Source organism: Sus scrofa, chromosome 4 (assembly GCF_054392235.1).
Source record: "Sus scrofa isolate SSC_HxYL_T2T_F1_AM1 chromosome 4, Sscrofa_HxYL_maternal_Yorkshire_Landrace_v2.0, whole genome shotgun sequence".
Lineage (NCBI taxonomy): Eukaryota > Metazoa > Chordata > Mammalia > Artiodactyla > Suidae > Sus > Sus scrofa.
The window spans coordinates 17,177,658-17,205,097 of NC_139386.1; the positions used below are offsets into that span (position 1 = coordinate 17,177,658).

The 27,440-nt window shown below is 35.7% G+C and overlaps 1 long non-coding RNA gene across 1 annotated transcript in view; it reads right to left on the minus strand.

The window, feature by feature from the left end:
- The window catches only part of LOC146403699 (uncharacterized), a 117,919-nt gene that overhangs the window by 60,630 nt on the left and 29,849 nt on the right, over window positions 1-27,440 (minus strand). Inside the window, exons 2-3 of the long non-coding RNA XR_014843420.1 lie at window positions 10,534-10,664; window positions 9,408-9,492 (exon numbers count right to left, since the gene is read on the minus strand). This is a non-coding gene — a long non-coding RNA (uncharacterized LOC146403699). The remainder of the gene's footprint in view (window positions 1-9,407; window positions 9,493-10,533; window positions 10,665-27,440) is intronic.

Consider the following 27,440-nt stretch of genomic DNA (forward strand, 5'->3'; position numbering starts at 1 on the left):
ATGCAAAAAAAGAATAAAATTTTAATAAAATCTTCCAAGAAACAGAAGAGGTATAACTTTTTAATTAATTCTGTGAGACCAGTATTACCCTGATACTAAAACCAGATAAATATGTCATAAAAGAAAACCGAAGACCAATATTTTGGTCAAGATAGTTTCAAATATCCTCAACAAAACTCTAGCAAACCTAATCCAACAGCATATTTTAAGGACATGAACCATGACCCAGAAAAGTAAGGTAGGCTTATCAAATGAAAATCAACTAATTTAATACCCTAAAACCATAGAACAAAGGACAAAAATCATATGATTTTCTCAATAGATATAGAAGATGCATTTGAAATTATTAAAAACTCTTTACAATAAAAAACACTCAACAAACTAGGAATAAAGGAAATATCATCAACTTGATAATGTGAATCTATGGAACACTCATAGCTAACATTATATTTAATGGTTAAAGACTGAATACTCTTTCTTTAATATCAAGAAAAAAAAAGGTTTCTGCAGTGGCCATTTCTGTTTAACATTGTACTAAAGTTGCTAACCAGAGCATTTAGGTTAAAAATTAAATAAATGCATTTAAATTGAAAAGAAAGAAAGGATAAGCAGCAGATGACATACTATCATATACAAAAAAATGCTAAGAAATACATTATAAAGTTATTAACCAAATTATTTCAGCAATATTGTATGATATAAAGTCAATAAAAACTTCAATTGTATTTACATCCAGTAGCAATGAACAAGCCAGTAATGAAATTTAGAAAACAATTTCATTTATTAGAACTTCAAAAAGAATTTAACACTTAGGGATAAATTTACAAAGGAAGTAAAAAAGCTTACTCTAAAATCCATAGAACATAGTAAAATAACTAGAAAGATATTCCAAGCTCCTTGGTCATAAGACATAATATAGCAAAAAGAACTTCCCAAATTTATCTTCAGAGTGAATGCAATTCCTACCAAAAACACGACTTACTTTGCAGAAGTGAACAAGCTGGATTGAAAACTTGTATGGAGATGCAAGAGACCCCAAATAGCCAAGACAATCTTGATGAATAAGGACAAAACTGTAAGACTCTCGCTTATTTTTATAACTTCATACAAGGCTATAATAATCAAAACCATATGAAACTGAAGTAAGCTTAGACATAAATTAATTAAATAGAAATGAGAGTCCATGAATAATACTCACATTTATAGTCAATTGGCTTTTGACAAGGGAGACAAGAATCGTTTTTACCAAAAAATGGTATTGAGACAATTGAATGCCCACATGCAAATAAGAAATTTGGACCCTTAACTCATACCATATAAAAATATTAACTCAAAATTGACCAAATATTTAAACGTAGGAGCTAAAATCAGAACTCTTAGAAAAAAACATAGGTGAAAACCATCCTGACCTTGTATTAGGCTATGATTTTTAAAGATATGCCAACAAAACACCAGCAATGATGCAAAAAGTAGACTGAAAATAATAAAAACAGAAAATGAAAAAACTAAAAACAAGACACTTTGGATAAGTAAAATGTATATCTATACAATGTGCTATTATTCAGGAATAAAAAGGAAAGAGGCACTGATACATGTAACAGAATGAAGCTTGAAAATATGTTGCTAACCTAAATAAGCCAGTAACAAAACGCCATATTTTGTTTGACTCCATGCATATCAAGTGTCCATAATAGACAAGTCCACAGAGACACAAAAGTGACTCCCTGAGACTGGGGAAATGGAGATTTGATGGGGGATGATAGTTAAGGATGCCATTCGGGGTGCAGGAGGTGATATTGAAGTGTTCTAAAGGTGATTGTCGTGATGGATACACAACTCTCTGAATATAATAAAACTGTTAAATTGTGTACTTTAAATGGGTGGGTTGTGTGATATAGTAGTTATATTTCAATAAAGTAATTAAAAATACATAAAGGGCTGAAGATTGGCCATGAAAAATAAGATTATTTCCAGTCGGCATGATTTTATATGGAGAATATCCAAATAATCTAAGAACAAACTGTTAGAATTTATAAGTGAATATACTAAAGTCACTAGATATAAGGTGTATATATAACCCATAACTGCATTTTATATAAATTTATATATACTAAGCATTTAAAAGATTTTTATTAAAGTAATAATAATCTATAGTAAATATAGATTATTTTATATAAATTGGGAGTTCCCTTGGTGGCTGAGTGGTTAGAGGACCCGACTAGGATCCATGAGGATGTGGGTTCAATCCCTGGCCTTGCTTTGTGGGTTGGGGATCTGGTGTTGCCATGAGCTGTGGTGTAGGTCATGGACGTGTCTCAGATCCCACATTGCTGTGTCTGTGGTATAGGCCAGTGGCTGTAGCTCTAATTCAACCCCTAGCCTGGGAACTTCCATATGCTGCAGGTGAGACACTAAAAAGCCAAAAAAAAAAAAAAAAAAGACAAAAATTTGTATAAATTCAACAAAAATTAAATTGATGTCATTTGCAATAGTATTGAAAAATAGCAAATACTTAGGGATAAAATTGATGAAAAATTATCAAGGTATTTACATTAAACATAGACATAAATTTATGCATTTATGTATTTTAAACCAAAATATAAAGGTATGGACTATCATTTGATCCACAGATAAAATGTAACTCCACTCAAAATAATGCCAGGTATTTGAAACGACAAGCTGATTCAAAAATATTTGTGGAAATGGAGAGAGCAAGGATGAGCCAAGGCAAATTTGATTACATTTTTAAAAGCTGTAGTATTGACACCAGTAGCTGTTATAAAATTTCACAAATATCAAGGCTAATTTTGAAAAAGAATAGCGAATATCAAAGAATTGATTTACTAATAAGAAAACATATAGCAAACCTTATTCTTAAATGCATTGTGGTATAGTTACAGAAGCAGAAAATTTGACCAATGGAGCAAAATTAGAGGTTGAAATAGTTTTATATGCATACTTTTTGTATGTACACATAAGCACTTTTTGCTCCTTTTTGTTCTCCCTCTCCCCAATGACTTTGAAAGAGTAATAACTGATATCTTAAATATTTAAAACAGTAATCAAAGTAATAAAACATCAATGTAATATTTTCATTCTAAAATACTAAATAAAAACCTCAATAATATGTACATTATAACCTGAAAATATAATGTACTTTCAGAGGTTAAAAAAAAAAATTAATGGCTCTCCTTTTGTTTTATTACTACTCCTTCTAAATTTCACAAAAGAACCTGAAGAATTGAAATTGCCTAGAGTCACACAACTAAGAAACAAAGAAAAGCATTTAAACCCAGACATAGTTTTTCTCTAGTTTGGACTCTTAACACCTATATCTGTGAGAGATCATGAAGAATAACCCAATCCCCTTATTTTACAAATGAAAGAATTAGGACTCAAACCACTACCATGTCACCTCAAGTGAAGAAAGAATGGTTTTTCCACACTTGTCGATCTGTCTGTGCAGTTGGTGTCAGTGCTACGTTTGCTCAAGGAGCACTTGATGCAGAAGAGAGCAGTAACTTCCTTGTGATCAGGTGCAAACTGGTATTCTTTTCAGTGTTTGGTCCTGCTTAAGATTTGGATGGTTTGTGTATCTTTATAGGTAAAGAAACTTTCAAACATGGCAAATGTATTACCCTAGAAATGCATTAAAGATTTAATTTCAAAGGCCAAGTAAATAAAATGCAATATATACATATTACTATTATTATTACTAAGATGTTTCTGAGTATATAATTTCATTGTAGGGGTGGATTACCATCGATGTTTCTGGGTGGAAGATCTAGGTGTGAAAAGTGTAAACAACCATTTTAACAGGACTGTAGCTTTATTTTGTGTTGTGTTATGAGAGAAAGTATGGGTAATGCAGATAATGGTACTACTGACTGAAGCCAAAAAAGAGGAAACATTACAGGATGAAAAACAGTATTAAAATTTAGGGGAAAAATTAGACATTTGAAAATTACTACATTTAAGAGGAAATTTAATACTTTCTGAGAAAATATAAGGTCATGATAGGCAGATACAGAATATACTACTAAAACCATGTGTTTGGATGATTTGATAAATCTAAGATTAAAGAATCTTACTAACACAATCACAACATATAGAACATACTTAAATTTACAAATAGTTGATGAAAGAATGCACATATTTTCTAAAAAAAAATGAGGTGGAGTGCTCATAAGAAGAAAATGTGTATAATTGAAAGGAAAGATACATATTTCCTCCTATTCTGAGAAAAACCTCAAATATTCATGGCACATAATCACTTTATATTTATTAAGCACTGGGTGTTGGACTGTATATAACATTCTATAGGACATGCAAAGAATTTAATAAAAAATGCCTAAGTTTAGAGTGTTTACCCCTCTTCCCCTGCAGGATCCTAGGCCTGGGGATGTATATTAACCTCTCTATTTAGAGAAAAAACCTGAGAAGATAGTAGGAGACATGACACAATGAATAAGAGTTGAATAAGTACTAGCTTTGGCAAAACTACTTGTTTAGCCAGCTCATTGACTAGATTGAACTCAATCTAGACCATTCAGGAAACATTTTTTTTTCTTACCATTTTTTTCCAAAACCTTAATCGGATCTTTTCTAGCCTGGACAATATATCTTGCAAATGCCATCATTTCCTTTGTTAGAGTCTGGTGTTAGAACAATCACATTTGCAGATACTAAATCATATAGGAAAATCTATCATGAAAACTTAGATTCAGCTCATATTTCCTCACTATCAGTATCCAATTCAGTTCTGATTCACATATAACATATATATGGAATGAATATATATATACACACACACACATATATATATGGAGTATGAATATATAATCCAAAGTGCTCAACCACTTTGTCTAATACTTTTCGTCTGAGTTTTTCCTAATTTAGAGGAGGAAGGGCACAAGAGAGTTGAGAGGAAAATGGCAAATTCTGTCTTGACTAGTACTGGTGCAAATCTGGTTGTTGCTATCTGTGATAGAAGAGAAACCCTTGCCCTGACACTACATGGCATTTTTGAGAGTTTGTTGGATACTAACATTCATGCTCTGAAACAGAAATTACCACTCGGAGTTGCCTCCATATGGAGCCAAGGAGAAGGCAACTGCTGCAAAAGATGTAGAAGGTGGGGCACAGGTACATAAAACTGTAAAAGGAATTGCCAAGGGCCCTGAGCAGGACACCAACAATGTTAAGTAGAATCTCATGTAGGTAAGAGATGCTCTACCCTCATAGAGAATTTGTTATTCAAAGCAATGGGACCAGGGAGAGAAATTTGTGCTCCTGCCAATACTGGTTAGAAGAAACCCTACAGATGACCCATTTCTGCTGGGAGCCACAAAGTGGCTAAAAAAAAAAAAATAATCCTGCGTGAGGCCTAACTGTAAGAAAAGCTACAGCAAAGGCTGAAGAAACTGAAGGTGCAAAGCAGTTTCGAAGAATCCCCCAGCTGATCCTGTTTAGTAAAAATTCCTGAAATATGATTTCCTCTTCTATTCTTGTGCTTCTTTCCTGTCTGACATTTATGTGTGTTCTGAATCATTCTTGGCTCATAATATGGGAACCTTTTCAAATTCCTGAGGCTTCACCCAAGCATGGGCCATTACCTACTTGTAAACCGAAGCCCTTGTCAAATAGGTTGAAAATAATTGAACTATGCATTAAGAATTTTCCTAAGAATGGGAAGTTTCCCTTCAGAGGGGTAATGGTAAATATTACACAGAACTGCCACGTAAGCCTGGGGATTTTGTTGGACTTTGGTCCGCCCCCATGGAGACAGATTAGGGGGTGGTTTGGGTGTTGCCCATGGCCCAACAATTGTGGATACTATAAGGCAAGATATTTTTTTCTGCAATAAACGCTACCTGTTGGGACCCAGCAGATGGAAATTATCATTATAATTCGCAAAATTCTTTTAATATATAGATTTTATAATTAATAAAGATTTTTATAATAAGTAAGGTTTATTTAAGACAGCTTATGTTCCCACAACCTGCTATGGTCTGAGGTCAGCTTGACCTCAAAAGCAAGCCACGTGTGAATACCCCACTCCCCATTAATGGCTGTACATGCCTGCTAGAGGAGCACAATAGGTAGCTTAAGGCAAGAATATCTATCACCTTATGCCAAATCATTGTTAAAGTAAAAATTAAATACCTATTATTCTGCTTGCTATTTACTTATTTTCTAAGAATAAAAGTACAGTTTGTACGTAATCTTTATTTAAAATCTAAAACTAAAAGAATAGTTTGGAATAATAAATTAACATATATTATTGTTTTGTATAATCATGCACAAAAGTAAAATGTATAAAAGCTGATGCTCTCCTTTCAATAAACGGGTCATCTGCAGCACTTGCTGAGGGAGTTGGCTCCAATTCTTTCCACGCCTGTTTGTAGCCCCTCCTGCTGTTCATCGTCTCCTGGCTGCTGGGGCTGGACCCCGGCACATTTCTATTCTCAAATCCTTGTACATTTTATTTTAACTCTATGCTGACGTAGCTCCCTTAGATTCTAATTAAACTACAACCTGAGAAAATTTGTGCATAGTCAGTGAAAATAAGCTAGGGTCCCAACAGGTGCAATTCACCTTAAGGATTTGATTGATACTATCTCCATCCTCTAATATCTATTTGATAGTCTCCTCATCCTAGGGTAGCACTTCTGCCCATATTGAGGGCAATCAAGACATTCATATGAGAGAAGTGATTGCTACCAGTGTTCACGATTTTACCACTCTGTTTTTGCTGCAATTGCTCATTCACTGATAAAATTGGGCATTTGAGTACTCAGAGATACCCCAATAAATAATCTGATTGAAGATATTCCTCTATCCCCAATTATATAGCAGCAACCCTATCTCTTCACAATGCCCAGTACCAGTACTAGTATCTTAACTCTGCCTTTCGTGATTTTTGTTTTTTGTTTCAGCTGCACCCTTGGCATGTGGAAGTTCCCAGGCCAGGGACTGAACCTGTGCCGTGGCAGGGACCCAAGCTGTGGCATGACAATGCCCATCCCTAATCTGCTGTACCACAAGAGAATTCCATAGTAACTTTTTGTTTGCCTGCTGGTCTATCCTTGCACAAAATGTTCAGAGTGACAAGAGGCAGACTTAGCTTTAAATTTAGTGGAATTTTTCTCATTGTTTCCAGGTGGAAGTATTTTTTCCTCTGCAAACCAGGACCTCTAGAGTCAAGAATTTACACTTTCAAATATGGGAAGCATATATCCCCAATTTGGTCACTAGAAATATTAATAAGCAGGGCCACTCATATTTGTATCTCTTACTTTCATCATTCAGTTCTAAGTTCAATATTGTAAGGGAGAAAAAAAGTTTCCCTTTTTTCCCTTGATGTTCTTTGGCTAATCACTATATTAAATTAATCAAAAATAGATTAACAGGATAAAAACATATTCAACTTCATTATACAGGAGGCCCCCAAATACGAGGCTCAAAGAAGTGACCGAAGAAGGCAGCTTTTGTACCTTTTAGACAAGGAAACAATACATTTGTGAAGACAAGTATAGACAAGACAAAGGGGGTAGGGTTTAGGGTAGCAAATAGTGAATAAATAGCAAGGTTTGTTTATACACAGTCTTATGCTAAATTCCCTATCTCTGGTGATCAGAATGGCTTCTACCCTGGTATAGAGAGGATACCATTCACAAGAGAGATTTATTTTCTGTTTTCCAGGGGGACAAGGAGGTTTAGAGTGTCCTTTTTGCCCTGGTTATCTCTTAAGTAAACTCAGCTTAATCAATATGCCAAAGTGCGTATCTGGGGTGTTCCATTCGGCTCCCATTCAGGATGTTCTACCTCCTAAGGACATAGCATCATAAAATGGCCTTTGAAAGGAGAAATACACTGAATATTGAAGAACAGGTTTGGTGCACACAGGTTGCTGTCTCTAAGCTGGCAACACCTTTAAGAATACACCTTGAAGGAGTCCTATGTTGTTGGAGCAGTGAATTCGACAGTCATATACCCACTGTCACTCATGTGCCTTTATGTGGTCCCTTTGTCGAAGGCAGTTAATCAGACTCTATTGAAGTAAACAACTCTGCTTTCAGATCTGTTAACTTGAGCACTTGGACAGGACAGCCATATTTGTATTCATGTCAACACTTGTCCAAATAGTGTATTGCTTTATCCAAGGTGGAAAGGGTTCTATGTAATGAGGCTGTTGGGCTATTGAACAGACCTCAGTCTCTAGCTGGCTGTGGCTGGAAGCTACATTCAACTTTTACCATGTGACCTTTCCAACATGGTTACTTGCTTCATCAAAGACAGCAAAGCGGGGAAAAAAATAAAAAGGCAAAAGGGATTCTTTTAGTTAGACTGAAGTCACAATCCTTTGAATCTAATCAAGGAAGTGACATTTCCTAAATACTAAACTATTGGTTAGAAGTATTTCAAGGAAAGTAATTATGGGAGTTAGCTGACAGGATTCTAACCTTACATAATATATTCATTTTGCTGTGACCCCTTCTATGATATTTTTGATTCCTTCTTTCATGTTCTAAGTAAGCATACTTAGAAACTGTTTCATTATTTAAAGTGGGATTTTTTTTTCGACTTCCAAGAATCATTTTATCATTAGATTGACTGACAGTAATTTATCATTAATTCCTGAGTCATGGCAGAGTAGCTGAATGTCAACAAATTCTTCCTCATCAAGATTATGTTGAGATATAGCTAACATATCATTGTATTAGTTTCAGGTGCACAACATAATTTTTTACATTGTATATACTGCAAGGTGATCCTCCCCAAAGGTCAAGACAGCATCTATCACCACACATAGCTACAGGTTTTTTTCTCGTGATGAGACTTTTCAAGATCTATTCCCTTAGCAACTTTCAAACATACAACATGGTATTAAATATAATCATCATATGTACAACATTACATCCCCAGGACATTTTTTAACTGGGAATTTGTAACTTTTACACATGTGCCCACGCTTCACCCCCCGCCTCTGGCAACCACCAATCTGTTATCTGTATCTCTAAATTCTTTTATTTTTTTATTTTTAGATGCCATACATAAGTGAGATCATATAACATTTGTCTTTCTCTGACTTATTTCACTTAGCCTAATGCCCTCAGGGTCCTCCCATGTTGTCCCATCCACATTAATATTCTACCCCCTTTGATTCAATTTCCCGAAAATCTATGTTCAGGCATGTGTACCTTGTTTGTTCAGGTCTGAATTATCTAGGGTCTGCAATTCCTTTCGAAAAAAGTTGCTCTCCTTCTTTATCAGATTCAGTACTTGGTTATGTTGAAACTTGCCCCTTGTTTTTGTTTTGCGGGCCAGGAATGAAGTTAAGCAGACAATTAAGAGGAAAAAACACACTGCAACTTCTTTAGTTCCATTTTTTGGAGTTTGCTTACCGTTTTGAGTTCCGCAGTTTCTGCTCCCGTCTGCTCCACATCTTAACCATCTGACACAAAAGCCCGAATGCTTCTTCATTTGGTTCTGGTGGGAAGTTCAAACCACTCTCAGAAAGCCTCACCTTAGCCCCTCCCCATCACCACTGTAAAATCTCCAAGCCAATCTCTTTTCCAGGACATTTTGGGACCTTCTTTGGAACTGTCCTGCTATCTCCAGTAAATCTCAATATATGAGTAATAAACCTTCTCATGCCTTCTTGATGATGAGTGGTGTCATCCAGTATTGATATCAAAATTAAATTTTGGTCAGTAGTCCATACTGACTCTACCATATGGCTGCAATATCAGGCCATTTCGGGAGGCCCAGGAGATTGTGCGTCTAGGCATTCAGGTGAATGTTATTTATATAATCACACTCATGATCCCAATTCTCTATTAGGACAACTGATTTTGATGTGGGAGGTCTGGCCCAGTTTTCAAATCAGCTTTCTTTAAATGTTTGCAAGTTTTGTCACTCTTACTTTAAATTCTATGTCTAATCTTCAGCTATATTTACCTTTATGCTGCAAATGATAAAGTTCTCTTAAATACTGGATGGAGGTTGTCTGACTTTCACACTTTAAGTTAGTGATTGAGCAACTCATGTTTATCATTTTCTCTCCTCAATGCATCAGTATAATCCAGTAACAATCACCTATTCCCATAGTCCTTATATGTACTGCGGTTAAGTCAGAGCACTTCTTTCCATTTGTGTATCACCAGAGTGGAGACGCTTAGCAGTTTTAAACCTGAATCATGCTAAGGGCTATTGACAATCCATCTGTCACCAATGACTGGTTCCTCATTTCCATCTCACTGGCAAGTGATCCAACATAGAATGCAATCATTATAGTCTACTTCTTTGACCGTTATTGGTGCCAAGTGTTTTGGATTGTTTTCTCTGAAAGCAGAGTCTAAACCAGGGATTCAGGTGAAAGTGATTTTTTAAGAAAGTGCTCTCAGGAAGAACCAATAAGGCATGGAGGAAGCAGGATGGAGAAAGAAAAGGAGGCAAGCAAGCAAGGGTTTAATTTCAGATGAAGTCTCAGACTCAGATCCAAAGGGAGCTTCAGACCAAAAATTATACCTGAGAATTCTTCCTGCCATGAAGCAATGTGCTGGGCATTTGTTTTTCCACTTCACTTAGTCTTTAGCTTCAGGAAAAGCAGTGTGTGTTGAGGGTGGGGTAAAATTTCCAGGCGCTTCTGGATTCCAAGCCTGCAAAGAAAGCAATTAAAATGTCCAGAGAAAATCTTCTAGAAGCCCCAATGAGAGAGAAAAAAAACATACAGAACATGAGGGATTGTCTGTATAGCTAATTAAGAATTGGAGGGAATCTAAGCAGAGCATCAACATTCTCTGCCATGATGATACTTACTGAAGCGTTCCTATATGATACATAGTTTACCTAGAATATAATCGCCCTGATATACTTATATTCTACCTAGTATACTTATCAGAAACTTAGCAAGAAATGTCCAAACCGAAGTGAGGATAATAAGATAGTATTAGCATGACCCTATCGTCACAAACCTAATTTTGCTAAAAATCTGCGTAAGTTTTCTGTTCTAGATTTTATTTTTATTTTCCAATTAATGTGTTCCTATTTGATGATCCAAATTACCTCCAGAGCTTCTGGAAAATTCTACTTCATGCAGTTATTTCTTGCTCTTTTATTGGTAGACCAATCAACTGACAAGTTTTGTCACTAGTCCACAATTACCAGTCCAGTCATTCCTGGTTTAGCAAATGATGTTTTGTAGAACTGAATCAGTCCCTCGAATACTGTGGCAAGACCTTCATAGTGACAGTTTGCTCTTCCTGTTTTATCTCATGATTTTTGGTATCTATGGCAAGAAGCTTCCTCTTCACATGAAAATATTGAATGTTATATTGGCCTATCTTTGTCTAGCATTAGTGCACAGCAGATAACTTAAACTTCAGATGACAAGAATATAACAGGGAACGAAATATTTAATGTGATGATAGTTAATTTTACATATCAACTTGATGGGGCTAAGGGATGCCCACATAGCTGGCAAAATAGTATTTCTAGTGTGTGTCAGGGAGTCTCTGGAAGAGATTAGCATTTGAATCAGTAACCAAGTAAAAAAAAATTGCCCTCACCACTGTGGGTGGGCATCATCCCATCCATTGCAGACCTGAATAAATTTAAAAAGGTGGAGGGAAGGCAAATTCATTCTGAGCTGAGACATCCCTCTTCTCTTGCCCTTGGACACTGTCTCTCCTGGATCCCAGGATTTCAGACTCAGAACAGGATTACCACCATCACACATTTATCCCTCAAATATTCATCAGTTGATTGATTAACATAAAAATTATGGGCTATCCATGCAACAGAACTTTTGAGTGAAGAACATTTTGTTTTGAAAAATTTCACTTAACTTGCAGAGCGATACATCCTTTCGAAGACTCAATTTATTTGAGAGAACAGTTGAAACCTAAAAGACAAATTTTCAAGTTCCCACTGGGTTTCCTCAAGAATATATTTGAAATTCCAGAGGAAAGCAAACAAAACAGTACTTTTTCTCAAAAATAATACTGATAGCAGAAGGAAAAAAATACCTAAGGGAAATAATACACTTTAGTAGCTTTTGTATATTCATGCCATTTATAGAGTATATTTTCAGGAGCTCTTGGAGACAATTGCTAGTAGCACTCCTTCAATTTATAATTCTCAAATATTTGTCACCTAAACAAATGAAAATCAAAATCATAGGGTTATTGTTGATGCATTTTCTCCCACCAGACCACATGTATAAATTTACGTTTCACCCCTTTGTGTCACAAACCAACAAATAAGGACAATAGGAAGATGTGGGGTGCCCAATGAGAGACTAGTTATGAGCACTCCCTAAGAAGAGGACAAAATGATGCTGTTTCTTAGGTGTAGGGACTCCATGAATGTTGATAGACCAGTCCCTGAAGGTGAACATCTCATGTTTCATCTTGTTCTGCCTCTAACATAAGTGGTGTTCTTCCTGGTGTGAGAAAATCTTAGATTTTTGGCCAAGAGAGATGATATTTTAGCCTCATTTGATGAAAGATATGCTTTTACCCAGTGTTAGTTATTTCTCCTGCAGATTTAGCCCTTGGCAATACTTCCTGTAAAACCAGTTGATTGAACAAGTTGAACTTTACCAGAAAAGCGTTATTTATTTTTTAGCACACTGAAGAAAACCCTCAGCCTGACTTTCTTTGTCACTGGCAGATAATATAGATTCCCTTCCCTTTCTGATTTTAGAGCCAAGATATTTTCAGATATGTAGTAATATTAATAATAAATTTTCAACTCCTCATTCAGTTGGAATGTCTCTTATTACATTAACTGTAATAACCTTTCGCATCTTTGGTTCCATAGATTATTAACAATTTTCCTTTACTGTCTAAAGTTCTAGGGGTGATACAGGTGATGAACACATTAGAAAAAAAAAAAAAACTTGTCCTCTCTAGTGCTTTTCTAACTTTGACTCATGGGTCTGCCTGGGCTTATATTTAATGTGACACCAGTACGTGTTCCTTTGTCATCAGTGACAATTACATCTTAATCACCCCTCAATGCAATAATACTCTTTATTGATGTCTAAAAATTTATTCAACCCTATTCTCATCCGAAAGGTGGAAATACTTTAAAAATTCAGAATTTTTATGAACACAGTGGAATTAAGTTTGTCATCTCTCTTCTTTTTCCCTGATCAATTTGACTAGAGGTTCATCAATGTTGCTAATCTTTGAAAGCAAAAACAAAAGCATTCTTTTTGCCTCATATTTTTTCTGATGTTTTCCTGATTTTTATGTTATTGAATTCCACTCTGATCACTATTATTTTCTTTTTTTCTACTTACTGTATTTTAGTTTGGTCTTAATTTCCTGGTTTCTTTAGGTGGATTCTGATGTCATTGGTTTCAGACAACTTTTTTTCTGATATTGGTTTAGTGCTATGCATTTCCTTTTAAGTACTGTTTTAGCTACATCCCCAAGTATTGTTATGTTGTTTTTTAATCTTCTTGAATCTTTTTCATTTTCTAAATATTATTGTAGTATTGATTTCTAATTTAAATCTGTTGTGTTGCATTTCTCACAGTAGCTACTAAAATTAATGCCAAATGGGTCATAGACCTAAATGGAACACCAAAGACTGTAAACATTTTGAGAAAAGAAAGGAAAAACCAAAATCCTTTTGGCTTTGGGTTATGTAGTGATTTCTTACCGAGGACGTGAAAAGTATAGCCCAAAAGAAGAAAAATGTTAAATTGGACTTGATCAAAATTTTAAAGTTCTTGCTGTATATCTATTTGTAATTTCTTTAAAAATCAAAGTCCCAGGGAGTTCCCATCATGGCTCAGTGGTTAACAAATCCATCTAGGAACCATGAGATTGCAGGTTTGATCCCTGGCCTCGCTTAGTGGGTCAAGGATCTGGCATTGCCATGGGCTGTGGTGTAGGTCGCAGATCCTGTGTTGCTGTGGCTCTGGTGGAGGCCAGCTGCTACAGCTCCAATTATATCCCATCTGAGAACCTCCATGTGCCATGGGTGAGGCCCTAAAAAAGACAAAAAAAAAAAAAAATCAAAGTCCCAGATGAATAAAATAGATGATCTCTCTGGCTTTGAAATAGCTCCATCCTGCATATGACTTTTGCTCCTCTTTTGTGGGGGACATGCTCTTGGCCCGCAGGGAATATGATTCATTATTTGCTTATTCAGTGTTCATGGTGATTTTATAGACCATGATTTTCATGAATAAGAAGAATTGACTCTGTGTGTGTTTACTCTAAAAAATTGACCATTTGAGTAAATATTTTTTTCAAAGCTTCAAAGAAGAAAAATAATTGCCTCCAGCCCAGAATCAAACTTTCTTTCTTTCTTTTTTCCTTTGTGGAGTTTTTCCTCACCTCATAACAAAATGCTATTTTTTTCTTTGATCTCCATTTGCTATTTCTCTCTGTGCTTCCTACCTGCAAACATAGGTCCCAAGTGCAAGATAGACTTACCACTATACAAACATTTGCTTTAGTTCACTTCCTGGCTTAAAATCCTCAGTGGCTTATTTCGTCATTAAAATAAAATTTACACATCTCATTTTGATCAATAATGCTCGGCATAACCTAGGCCTTATTTAAATCCATCTCCCCCACAAGCCCATTTTCCTACTGGTTTTAGCAACACTTGTTTTTAACAATGAACGTGAGAGCAGGGGGTCTCTTTTGAATAAGATGTGGTTATCTTGGGAAGACATTACTAGTTATTTGTGAGAGGCAGAGTGAGTAACAGAGTCTTGGAATAATGAAGAATATGGTTTTTGAGGAGAAAAAACTTTTCAGATGAATGTAAAAAAAATAAGGTGGATTTTTAATAGTTACTGTGCCTATTTTAATTATTTTTTTTCATTCATTGAACAGATATCCATTCATATTAACTGATTGACAACTATGTGCCAGACGTATATTTAGTTTTGCAAAAAGCAAAGGGCATTTAGAATCCCTGTGCTCCATCAAGTTGAAAGTGCCTGATTACTAGAGTTCCCGTAGTGACTCAGTACTACCCATCTAGCATCCATGAGGACAGAGATTCAATCGCTGGCCTCACTCAGTGGGTTAAGGATCTGCTATTGCAGTAAGCTATGGTGTAGGTCTCAGACATGGCTCAGATCCCAAGTTGCTGTGGCTGTGGTGTAGGCCTGCAGCTACAGTTCTGTTTCTACCCCTAGCCTGGGAACTTCCATTTGCCATGGGTGCAGCCCTAAAAAAGACCAAAAAAAAAAAAAAAAAGGAAAGAAAAGAAAAGTACCCAATTTCTAATTTGTAGAATTTTTCAGATATATGGCTGGACTTCAGCTTTCTCATTTTACAAATGAGAAGAATCACACTTTTATGTTCTCATAGGAATAAGTTAAAAGTTCAGCAAATCAGAATCTGCCATAACATAAGAGTTTAGTCAATGTTAGATATATTCATTTCATTTTAATTCTTTTCTAAAGAATATAAATGTGGTTTTGAAATCCAACATAAGGCAATTTGGCTAAGCATAGCTACCAAAGATCTTTTGGTATCAAAATGTAACTATTAAAGAAGTTACAGTAAGTGAAAGATTTGCTGCTCCACAACGTCATATCCACATTGTAATGAAAAAAATCCAGAACAAATTTTTATATATTGTTTGCATATAATATAAATAGTCAGGATTCTCATTATGGTTCAGTGGGTTAAGAACCCATCATAGCGTCCACAAGGATGTGGGTTTGATCCTTGGTCTCGATCAGTGAGTTAAGGATCCAGCGTTGCTGCAAACTGCAGTGCAGCTTGCCAATGTGACTTGGATTCTGTGTTACTGTGGCTGTGGTTTAGCCTGCAGCTGAAGCTCTGATTTGACCCCTAGCCTTGGAACTTCCTTATGCTGCAGCTGTAGCATAAAAAGGAAGAAAAATATATAATAGAAATGATTTTACAACTTGTTTTCTAGGCACAGGGAAGTCCCAGCCCTCTTATGTATGTCCCTTACTATCTTGAAAATAAGTTTTAGAGGAAGATGTCAAGATTGAAGATGTAAGCTTAGCCACACTTTAGCAAATAATATCCAGAATTTATAAGTGGCCAACAGACTTTTAGGGACTTAATGTAAAGAATCTTCCCAAAAGATAAAGAATGAAGCCCTCTCTAGATTCTTGTAATATTCCTGCAAGGATGAGGAATGTCATAAAAATATTATAGTCAACTCCCACTTATTTCATTAATACCAATCCTTTGAAATCATTCCACAAACATTTCTTCTTACATGATGAATGCAAACTAGCATTATTAACAGAGATATTACAAATATAAATACCTGTGGTAGCCTCTGCTGGAATGTGGTCTTTTAGTGCCTTTTTTCTTGAATACCTCTCCTGGTTGATTTATTAGGGAATTACATTTTACTGTGATTTTTTTTTTCTTCACAAGCTCTGAGTTGCTCTAAACTAAGCAAAATAGTCATAAACTATAATACTAAATACTATGGTTATATCTTAGGTGTATTACAGGTATCATTAAGTCTGGGCTCTATTTGATGATTTTTGAATGAATGTTTTCATTTTTAAAATCATTTGCATGCATATGGAAGAATCTTTGAGTGATCTAAAAGACTGTAGAATGAAATACTAGTCTCCTTCTTACAGTGTCTCTAAATAGTCTTCTGATTTTCAGTTGTGTGTTAGTAGTTGTATAAGTTTTCAGAGGAATTTTAAATATATGCCTAATGTATAATACAATATATAACATATAATTTTATATGTAGTGAACATACACAAATATTTAAATATATATGCTCCTGCACTAAGTCTAATATGAAATAAAATTGAAAACTTCCATTGTTTTTTGATGTGTATTATTCTTCTGCAATTTTGCAAGTAAACTGTTGGAAATGTTATACTGTCTAAATTTATAGCTTCTATACTGTACTTACTTTTTCTTTCAGGCCAGTATCTACTTTTTATTTTTGAGTGATGCAAGCATAGAAAGACTTTCATACAGTTCTTTATTTCCCTTCTTTGATCCCCTATATTTGATAATAGTCTATTTTATTAAGTATATATAAATAACAATGTAAAATAATCATTAAAAAACAAATAATATGCTATAAGAAATCAAACTCTGGGAATTCCTGTTGTAGCACAGTGGAAACAAATCCAACTTGTATCCATGCGAATGTGGGTTTGATCCCTGGCCTCACACAGTGGGTTGGGGATCCAGCATTCCATGAGCTGTGGTGTAAGTCTCAGACATGGCTCAGATCCCAAACTGCTGTGGCTGTGGCATAGGTCTGCAGCTATGTTCTGTTTCTACCCCTAGCTTGGGAACTTCCATATGCCATGGGTGCGGCCCTAAAAAGCAACAACAACAAAAAAGAAAAGAAAAGAAATCAAAACACTTTGGCAAGGAGTTCCCATTAAGCCTCAGCAGAAATGTACCCAAATAATATCCATGAGGTTGCAGGTCCCATCCCTGGCCCCACTCCATGGGTTAAGGATCAAGCACTGCCATGAGCTGTGGTGGAGGCTGCAGACATGGCTTGGATCTGGTGTGGCTGTGTCTGGCAGGTAAAGCTCCTATTTGATGTCTAGCCTGGAAACTTCCATATGATGTAGGGGAGGCCCTAAAAAACAAAACAAAACAAAAACAAAAACTCTTTGGTGGAGGGCACAAATGTATATGGAAGATTTGAAAATATTTCCATGCTTATATCATTCAAAGTAGGAAGTGGATGCTGTATACTACAAATTTTACCCAACCCACTCACATTTCTGGTTGAATCCTAACTCACATATGTATAGAAATGAGTAAAAGTAGCTCAACTAAATAATTAAGTAATAAGTACCTACTCTATAGCACAGGAAAATCTACTCAATAATTTGTAATAACCTATACTGGAAAAGAATCTATAAAGGAATGGGCATATACATATGTATAATTGGTTTACTTTGCTATACACCTAAAACTAACAAAACGTTGTAAGTCAACTATAATCCAATAAGATGTGTAAAAAGTAGCTCAGAGGACAAAAAGTTTTTAATTGATAATAGAGCTGAACCCAAGTAAAAGGAAAGTAGTCCAAGTTTTAAGGATACTGTTGGGCTAAAATAAAATAAAAACATATCAGAAAAAAAAAAAGAAAATCTGGACTCCATAATTCACTATCACTTTAAAAATATAAATTCAATGTTACCTCAAATGTAAAGAACCAAAACAAACAAACAAATGAAAACCTTTCAAAGAAAAGAAAATACACTGAGACTGATCCTTCTATGACATAGACTTTGAAATTATTAGACAAAAATTTTGAAGGTGTTATTATGACTATCTTCAATGAAGTGAAATAATCTATGCTCCAACAAATGAAGCATTTGGGAAATCAGGTAGAAAAGTAGCATAATTTTAGAAAGCCAAGATGAATATTTTGAAATGAAAAATATTGGCAATAAGTAATTTATTGGATAGAATTAAGAATAAGTGAATTTAAAGATAGATTTTTGGAAACAGTCCACTGTTAAGAACAGAGATAAAACAATCGGGAAGTGATATCTGTACCTATTAGACAAAGTTAACCAGTCCAACATACATGTAATTACAAGCACAAAAGAAGAGTAAGGAATAGAGTGGGGGGTGGATCTGTATAAACAAAGGCTAAATACCCTGAAAGGAATTAAAAGGAAAATATTTTCACAAATACAATCTACTGAGAATAAACATGAAGAAGCCAAAATTGAGACACCTCCCTGTCCTACTCTTGAAAGTCAAGGATCAATAGTAAGTGTTGAAGGCAGCAAGACAAAAATGGTGCAATAACAACCAGGGGATATGAAGGAAGACATTTTTCAATATGAGAGAGTGAAAAACAAAAACAACCCAGAATTCTAAATCTGGTCTGTGCCAGTGATCACATTCTTGCTTCTCAGATGCAAATGTACCCTGTCTTGTGCTGTGAACACTTGGACATTTCTTCCTTTTCAGCCTACATGATGTTAAATTTTGTTAGTAAACTAGTGCTGAAGGGACACAGGGAAGGAAGGGCTTCTCTTTCTGGTTTTAGTGTGCTTTTCTCTCATAAACCTCTGGCAATGGAATGGCTTGTGTGACACCCAGTGTAGTTCATTCTCAGTGAGTAATATTAGCTGCACTCACATACTCAAGTTTGCAGGAAGTTCTATACTTTCTGCAGCTGGCTTCTCTCTGTTGAATTAGTTGCATCTCCTGTGGGTTGTTGTGCTAAGAAGTCACTGTCAACCCCCTGGGATGGCTGGAAGTGAATTCAGTGACACAATCCAGTGGATTTTCAGTAAGTCCCATGGTCAACAACACTGCCAGTTTCTTGGGTAGTTCAGCAGTAGCCCTCCACAGGCAATTTTTAATGAGTACTTCATGTTCTCCAGTGGGCTCCCTGGCAGGTTGAATATCACAAACTGTGGTTGGCTTCCTGGTGAATCTGTAGGTGCTCACGTGGCTTCCTATAAACTTTAATCGCACAAGCCAAAGTATGGTTCTGTCACATTTTGTCTAAACACCAGCAAGTGGCCTTGTTGCTAGTGGTCTCCTGCAGTCAGCTGGCATCCCAGTGAGAAAATTTTCTGCCTGTAAATTCTGACTGAAGATTCCCTACCCACCACTTTGGTCCATCAATTTTGGTCCTTCAGTTTTGGACCAATTGGTAGCCTGGAAAAGTTTCAGTGAACTTCTCTGCTATCCAGTGGGCTGAAAACACATCCTCCAATAAGGTCAAATTCTAACATTGTCAAAGGTCCCCACTTCAAATAGTTCCTATTCTTACAGTTTCATTTTACTCACTCATAGTAGATAATTTCTTATAGACAGTTAATAATTCTTGACATATCACCCTCTCAGTACAAATTATTATGGAATTTGTATATCCTGGATGATAGGGACTTGGTGCAATGACTGGTCTTACAAGAGAGTCCTGCAAATCTTGGGTTTGGAAAAGCTTCAGACATGCTCTTCCCTTGACTGCAGTGTAGAACCAACTGCCGATGGGAAATGGGGTACTGGTACTTGATGGCATATACTGGTATCAATTAATCAGGCGACTGCCTATTGTAGATTAAGATAAATTACCAACGAAGCAAGTTTCTCAGGAGTCTTAATGGTTACTTAACTTGATGGTGTTGGCAATAATGACGACCACGAAGACTCCAGTATGAGATGGATTCTGGCAAATGCACTATAGTATTTACTTTAAAAAGGGAAGTTAAGACCCATTAACACAGCACAAGTGACGGCTTTTGAGTGAGAAATCCTCAATGACAACCCTTAAAGAATCTCTTACTGCCTTTAGACACAGAACTGATATTGTGAGAAAAGAAACACAAAATTTAATTGTGTTGATAGTTGAATTACATCTTAGTTGAACTGATAGTCTTACCAAGATTCCCATGAAAAATTAAAGTATTGATTGAGGCAGAATGGGAACCTGAAACTTAGAATGGGACTGTCTGGTGGACCCATATGAAACTGATAATCTCAAACTTTTAAGTCAGTCTTATTATCTTTTACCAATGGAAGCTTGGAATTGGCATCTGAGGAAACTATCTTTGATTGTTTGAAAACCCTATGAAGACATTACTAGAGTATAAGCCATAAAAAGTACATGGATATTATCCTCAAGACCAGCCAGAACATTCCCTTTTTCCACTAGACCCATAAGTAAAATCAAAACTCAGTATGCCTTAAGAGTATGAGTACATATTACAACCCAGTTGAAGATAACTTACTCACCAAAAGAATTGCAATACTTTGTTAATACACATCTGCAGAAGAATACGACTGGGGTGGATTCTAATGCGGAAAGATCAATGAAGTTAAAATATAACACAAAACTGGACCGAATTCAACCATATGCATGCACTTAGTAGAGATTCCAGATTTTATTATTTGGCTCCAAAGTTGGAGGTAGCTCTAAATTTTAATTGTTTGATTAACTGAAACTTAGATAAAATTTAGTTTATTGAGTTTGAGATGCCAGAATTTCCCTGGCGGCATGTAGAGAAGGAGATCCAAAGGGTTTGGGATTAGAATGTATGCCTGCATATATTTTCTATGTGTTGGAACTCACTCACCACAATTACATTTCATAAGAGGGCTTATAAGATTACCTTTACTAACACATTGAAAAATACAATTGTGATGGAGCAATATACATCCTTTAGATTTTTGGCTGCTCTCCTTTTAGGGAAGATAAAACAATAGGGGATGTGGCTGTTGTGTTAGGAGTCCCTGACTTGAATAGGGTGATAGGATCCTAGAAGAGCAGAAGCAAAGTGGCAGCACTTAATCAGTGAAGACTAGCTTGGCAAACTTACCATGAAGGGAAGCAGGGACACAATGAGAATGTCTTGGCCTGTGTAGACCTTGGTAGTGTTGAATCGAAGTGTCCTTAGGGATGAAATATATGCATGGTCTACTAGACTATTTCTTAATCTATGGAAGAAGAAAAGCTTCAGAATGGTTGGGACTTGGAAGTAATGTTTGACTAGAGGAGGAATGAGGGTATTTTCTGGGGTTATAAAAGTGTTCAGGAGTTCCTGTCGTGGCACAGTGGAAATGAATCCTACTAGGAACCATGAAGTTGCGGATTGGATCCCTGGCCTCGCTCAGTGGGTTAAGGATCTGGCATTGCCAAGAGCTGTGGTGTAGGTCACAGATGAGGCTCAGATCTGGCGTTGCTGTGGCTCTGGAGTAGGCCAGAAGCAACAGCTCCCATTAGACACCTAGCCTGGGAATATCCATATGCCATGGGTGCCGCCCTAAAAAGACAAAAAAATATTCAATATCTTGTTTAGTATTTTAGTTACATGTTGCATACATTTATCAAAAATTAAGGCATGCACTTAGGTTACATGCATTATACTGTATGCTAGTATTATCTCAATTAAATCATAAAGTATTACATCTATAATAAATTTATATAGCTCTTTATCATTCCTATTGGAAAATACTATTATATCTTTTCCAAGACATATTCCCATTTCACCCATGCTTGCTTGTTATCACCTCAGATCATTTACCCCATTAAAAAATTGCATTCTACTCCAATCACACTTGTTCTTTTTCCACTTCTTTCAACATGTCAAGTAACTCCCAAATCAGGTTTTTTCATTTAATTTTCATACCTACAATATTCTGCCCTTAATGTTGATAACATTAAAGATAGTAAAAATACTACCTGATACTATGAGTTAATGTTATAAGCTTCACACTTCAGTTGGTGTATGCTAACATCATTACCTTTATATAGATATGAAGGATGTAGCCTGAGGTACTAGTTAAAATTCCCAAAGTTATCCAACAATAAGTGACAGAGTCATGATTCAAAGGCAGGCAGTTTGGCTCCAGAGAAAAACATCTAATCAGCTGTCAATATTGCTGATTCATTCAAGTCTCTGCCTAATGTTACTTTATCAAGAGATATTCTAATCTGAGTTTCATTATCCCTCTACTTCTTCTTATGACTTATATTTATCATAAATGGTATTAACACCTAACACACTAGATTTATGTATTTTTTTTATCTACCACTTCTACAAGAAGTTGAGCTGCATAAGAGCTAGAACATCAACTATTTTATTATCGGCTAGATCCACAGTGCCTAGAACAGTGCCTGGTTACTTGTACGTATTCATTGTGATCACTGAATTAATTTTGTGGAATAGTACTATATGGTATTATTACAGCAATTTAAAAAATAAGTTTTAAAATAGTAGAGCTTTGCTTCATGTCATACAATGATAAGTTAACGAGTATCTTGGGAATATGAAAATGGTTTATGTAATATCAAAAAACATAGTGCTCTTAAGCTTTTCCAAATATTGTTTGTTAGTATAATTTTATGTCTTCTTAATCAGTCCAAGCCTATCAAATTATTCCATGATGGGTCTCTGACCCATGGAAATTCATATGATTTTAATTTTCTCATGTCTCTATACAACAATTTCGCCTATTCTTTAGCTCTTGATTTTTTTCAGCTTTATTCTGTATTCTGATATCCTAGATACCGGTTTTGTCACCCTAATAGAATGTTAAGCCCATCAAAGCTGGCATATGGTATAATGCTGGTATAATACAAGAACATCCCATAAAATTTATATATTTTACATAGAAGACAATCTGTATAAAGTTGATGTAACCAAATATTTTGAGCTTGGCAGTGACCCCAATACAGTGAGATTGACAATGACCCCAAAACTTTGGAAACATGTCTGCACGTGGCAAGTTCTGCCTTCACTGTGAAAGTCAAAACCTCTGAAGAGAAAGGAGCAAAAGTACATTTATTCATAAATATATAGGGTAATGATTAAAAGCAATGACTATTACCATTCTTTGGTATGGAATTGTTTTGCTCCTTCATCCTATAGCCACCACATTTTCTCAGTCTTCCTAAGGAACTTTCCTTTAAGAAAGTAAATTGCTTTGAGTTTGAAGGAAAGAACACAAAGCATATCATGCAGAAGTATTGTGCCTTAGCACCCTCAAGTGAGACTGTATTGGACATATTATTAAAACCAAGGTATGAGCTACAAGAAGAGATTTGAAAAATAGTTGGGTTTTTAATATTTCATGAGTAAATCAATGGTTCATAAGGGCAATTTGAATATTATGTTAGCTACTCTGAGTCCTATTTAAATATTCTATTTTATCATGCAGTCAATCTGTTTAGGTTTAGAACCCAAGCCATATCCTACTTTTGTGGCCTGAGGTTCCAGAGATAATTTACTTTCAGAGCCTTTGCGGTGCTATTTTGGCCAGCTTGGTTTGTCTTGCTATTGTCCCTCCTACTGACCTATGCTGCTTCCTCTTCTGGGGGATGAAGATGCATCTCAGGAATGCCACCTCATGCTTCCAGTGAGGGAAGAAAGTCTTTAGCTCCTGGAGCCAGGCACTATTTATCCCTTTGCAAGAAGGGTTAGACTTTTAAATCAAACACTTTGAATAGAAATTGTGAGAAGTGAATATTGCACATTTTTAGAAAATGTCTTGCCTTTCTACAGTTTGAATGTTACCATTTCTTTTCAGATTACAGTTGTAGATTAATTATACTTTACAGATCATGAATAAATCACCTTGATTTTTAAAATAGAGGATTCACTAGGCACTAAAGACTATTCTCTTTGGTAGTTCCTGCTGTGGTGCAGCAGGTTAAAGATGCAGCATTTCTGAGGCTTGGATTCAATCCCTAACTCAGGAACTTCCCTATGCTGTGGGTGGGGCAAAAAAATTCTCTTTGAATTTTTGTTTTGTTTTGTTTTCATATTAGGATGTATAGAGGGAGATAGGAAATTAAATTTACAAGGTAGCTCTCTTAAATTTTTATGACCGGGTCCCCAAAGCGTAATCAAAATAAGAATAAAATTTCGCTTACCATTGTAAAGGAAAATAGACAAAATAGGACACAGAGATAACTGTATCCATGTGCCAGTCTCTAAGAACATGCTGTCTAGTCAGTAACACTTGACTGTCGCCAAAGATAATGACAATGCCATCATGACTGTGGGCCAAGGCTTGTTTTGAGTCCATTCCAAAACATAAATGAAGAGGAAGCATTTCAATAACCAACAACACAGAAGGATGGAAATACTGATCCTATCTAGTTGTGGGATTATATTGTACATAAATAAGACAAAACTTACAAATTCCACTTGGATTCTCAAAAAAATGTTTTCAGAAGCAGTGGTATAAGAAATCTTATTGAACAGAGAATTAGGCAGGGTTGAGGCATCATAGATCCTCAATATTTCAAAGAGCAAAGTACCACATTGTATTAGAACCTCCTGGTAAAATCAAGGGGAAAACACAACTGAGTTAATAAAGTGACTTCACAAGAGACAAGGCTATAGTAACGATTTTTGTCATTGCTCAACGTGGAAGCCATCTCAGAACTTCCAGTTTGCTAAGCACCTCTTTCCCATGTGTTTCCACAGTACCTGTTGTTTTAACACATTTGGGCTTAAATGTATTTAAAACACATTGGGCAGCTTACAAACAACAGAAATGTATTAATAGGTTCTGTAAACTGGAATTCAAGATTGGAACACCAAGTATAGTTAACTGAGTTACAAACTTCTCATGTAGCCTGACAAGTTGGAGTTTAAGTGTCTCTCTGGAATCTCAAAGGGCATTCATCCCATTCATAAGGGCTTTATCTTCATAATCTAATCCACTTCAAAGGTCCCATCTCCTGATACTATCATCCTGGGTTAAGTTTCAACAGATGCATTTGGGGAGACATCAATATTCAGACTGCAGCACTTGTAATATGCATCCCTTTATACAGTAATAAAAATATTGTAATAAACATCCATTTGTTTCACAAGTGTGTTTTGCTTATAGTCAGGAAACCATTATTCATGCTTATATCTTCAGTATCTAGCTTAGCATCATTTACACCAAGCATATGGAAAAATATTTGCTGTATCAATTTGTTGAAGAAAAATTCTTTAGTCTCTTCTTGGAAGTATGATCCTTGGCTTCACTCTCTATCCTGTGTTTTATTGTATCTTACATTCAACTGTACAATGCCTTCCCACTTTTTAAATATTTTCAGTGTCATCCTGTATGACACCCAAGATGCATTACACCTACTCCTTCCCTAGACTCAAAGATAAAACTTCTCCCACCTCTGTTCAATTGTATTTCCTCTATACTCACTGTACTAATCCTGAAGCCCAGTGTTGGACACAGAGGTTCTCAACCCGCTCCTTCATATAATTTGCATGTTCTGTTTGAACTGTCCTTTCATATACTTCTCTGCTTGCTTTAACGCGTCATTATCACTCAGCCACAATCTACTTTGTGTCACACAGAAATGAGTAATTTTCTATCGTATATTTTTGCCACAGAATTAAATTCAAACCCCTCAGCCTCACTTTCAAAATTTATTAATACTTTGGCTTTTAAAATTGAGATCTTATTAGAAATCCATATGTATTTCTGGTTCTAATTATTTTTCTTCCACCTTGAGTACACCAGTTACTTCCCTTTTACTGAAACTTGTCCTGCTGCTGATATTAAGTAGATTCTTGAATTCTCTTACTTCTCATGTTATATGGAAAACTTTCCCACTTCAGTCTACCTTCTACCTATAGAAAAAATTTTCCTTTGGCTACACCTCCATTAATGGATTGATATATTTTTACCTACTAGCAGATATGAAAATATTATATTTTCTAAGTTTCTTTTGTGCTTCCTCATATTCAGTCAGCTCCTAACATAGGTATCTCATTTAGAAAATATCTATTTTTGTGTATTTTTATATTCTGAAGTGAGACTCATCTGCCAGAAAAACAGCATGTGAGTAACCAAACATAAGTGTTGGCACAGAGATGAACTAAGACAGTAATTTAAGCAATCAAGGAACACATGCTAAGTCACACTATAAAGAAAAATAGGAAACACCTAAAATATCAAAAATAGATTTTTAAAATGTAATCGATTAGGGAAGGGAGGGCAAACTGTATTTGAATAACAATGTTGTTTTAAACTTTATGACACCATAAAACTCTTAGAAGAGAGCATAGGCAAAACATTCTCTGACATCAACCTTACAAATGTTTTCTCAGGTCAGTCTCCCAAAGCAATAGAAATATAAGCAAAAATAAACCGATGGGGCCTAATCAAACTGACAAGATTTTGCACAGCAAAGGAAACCAAAAAGAAAACAAAAAGACAACTTACAGAAATGGGAGAAAATAATTTCAAATGATGCAGCAGACAAGGGCTTAATCTCTAAAATATAAAATCAACTTAAACAACTCAACAGCAAAAACGCCAACAACCCAATGGAAAAATGGGCAAAAGAATTGAATAGACATTTCTCCAAGATGTACAGATGGCCAACAAGCACATGAAAAAATGCTCAACATCCCTGATTATTAGAGAAATGCAAATCAAAACTCCCATGAGATACCATCTCACACCAGTCAGAATGGCCATCATTAATAAGTTCACATATAACAAATTCTGGAAAGGGTATGGACAAAAGGGAACCCTCCTTCACTGTTGGTGGGAATGTAAGCTGGTACAACCACTATGGAGAACAGTATGGAGGTACCTTAGAAAACTATACGTAGAACTACCATGTGATCCAGCAATCCCACTCTTGGGCATATATCTGGACAAAATCTCCTTAAAAAAGACACATGCACCTGCATGTTCATTGTAGCACTATTCACAACAGCCAAGACATGGAAACAACCCAAATGTCCATTGACAGATGACTGGATTAGGGAGATATGCTATATATACACAATGGACTACTACTCAGCCATAAAAAAAGAAAAATTGTGCCGTTTGCAGCAACATGGATGGAACTAGAGACTCATACGGAGTGAAATGAGTCAGAAAGAGAAAGCCAAATACCGTATGATATCACTTATATCTGGAACCTACAATATGGCACAGATGAACCTTTCCACAAAAAAGAAAATCATGGTCTTG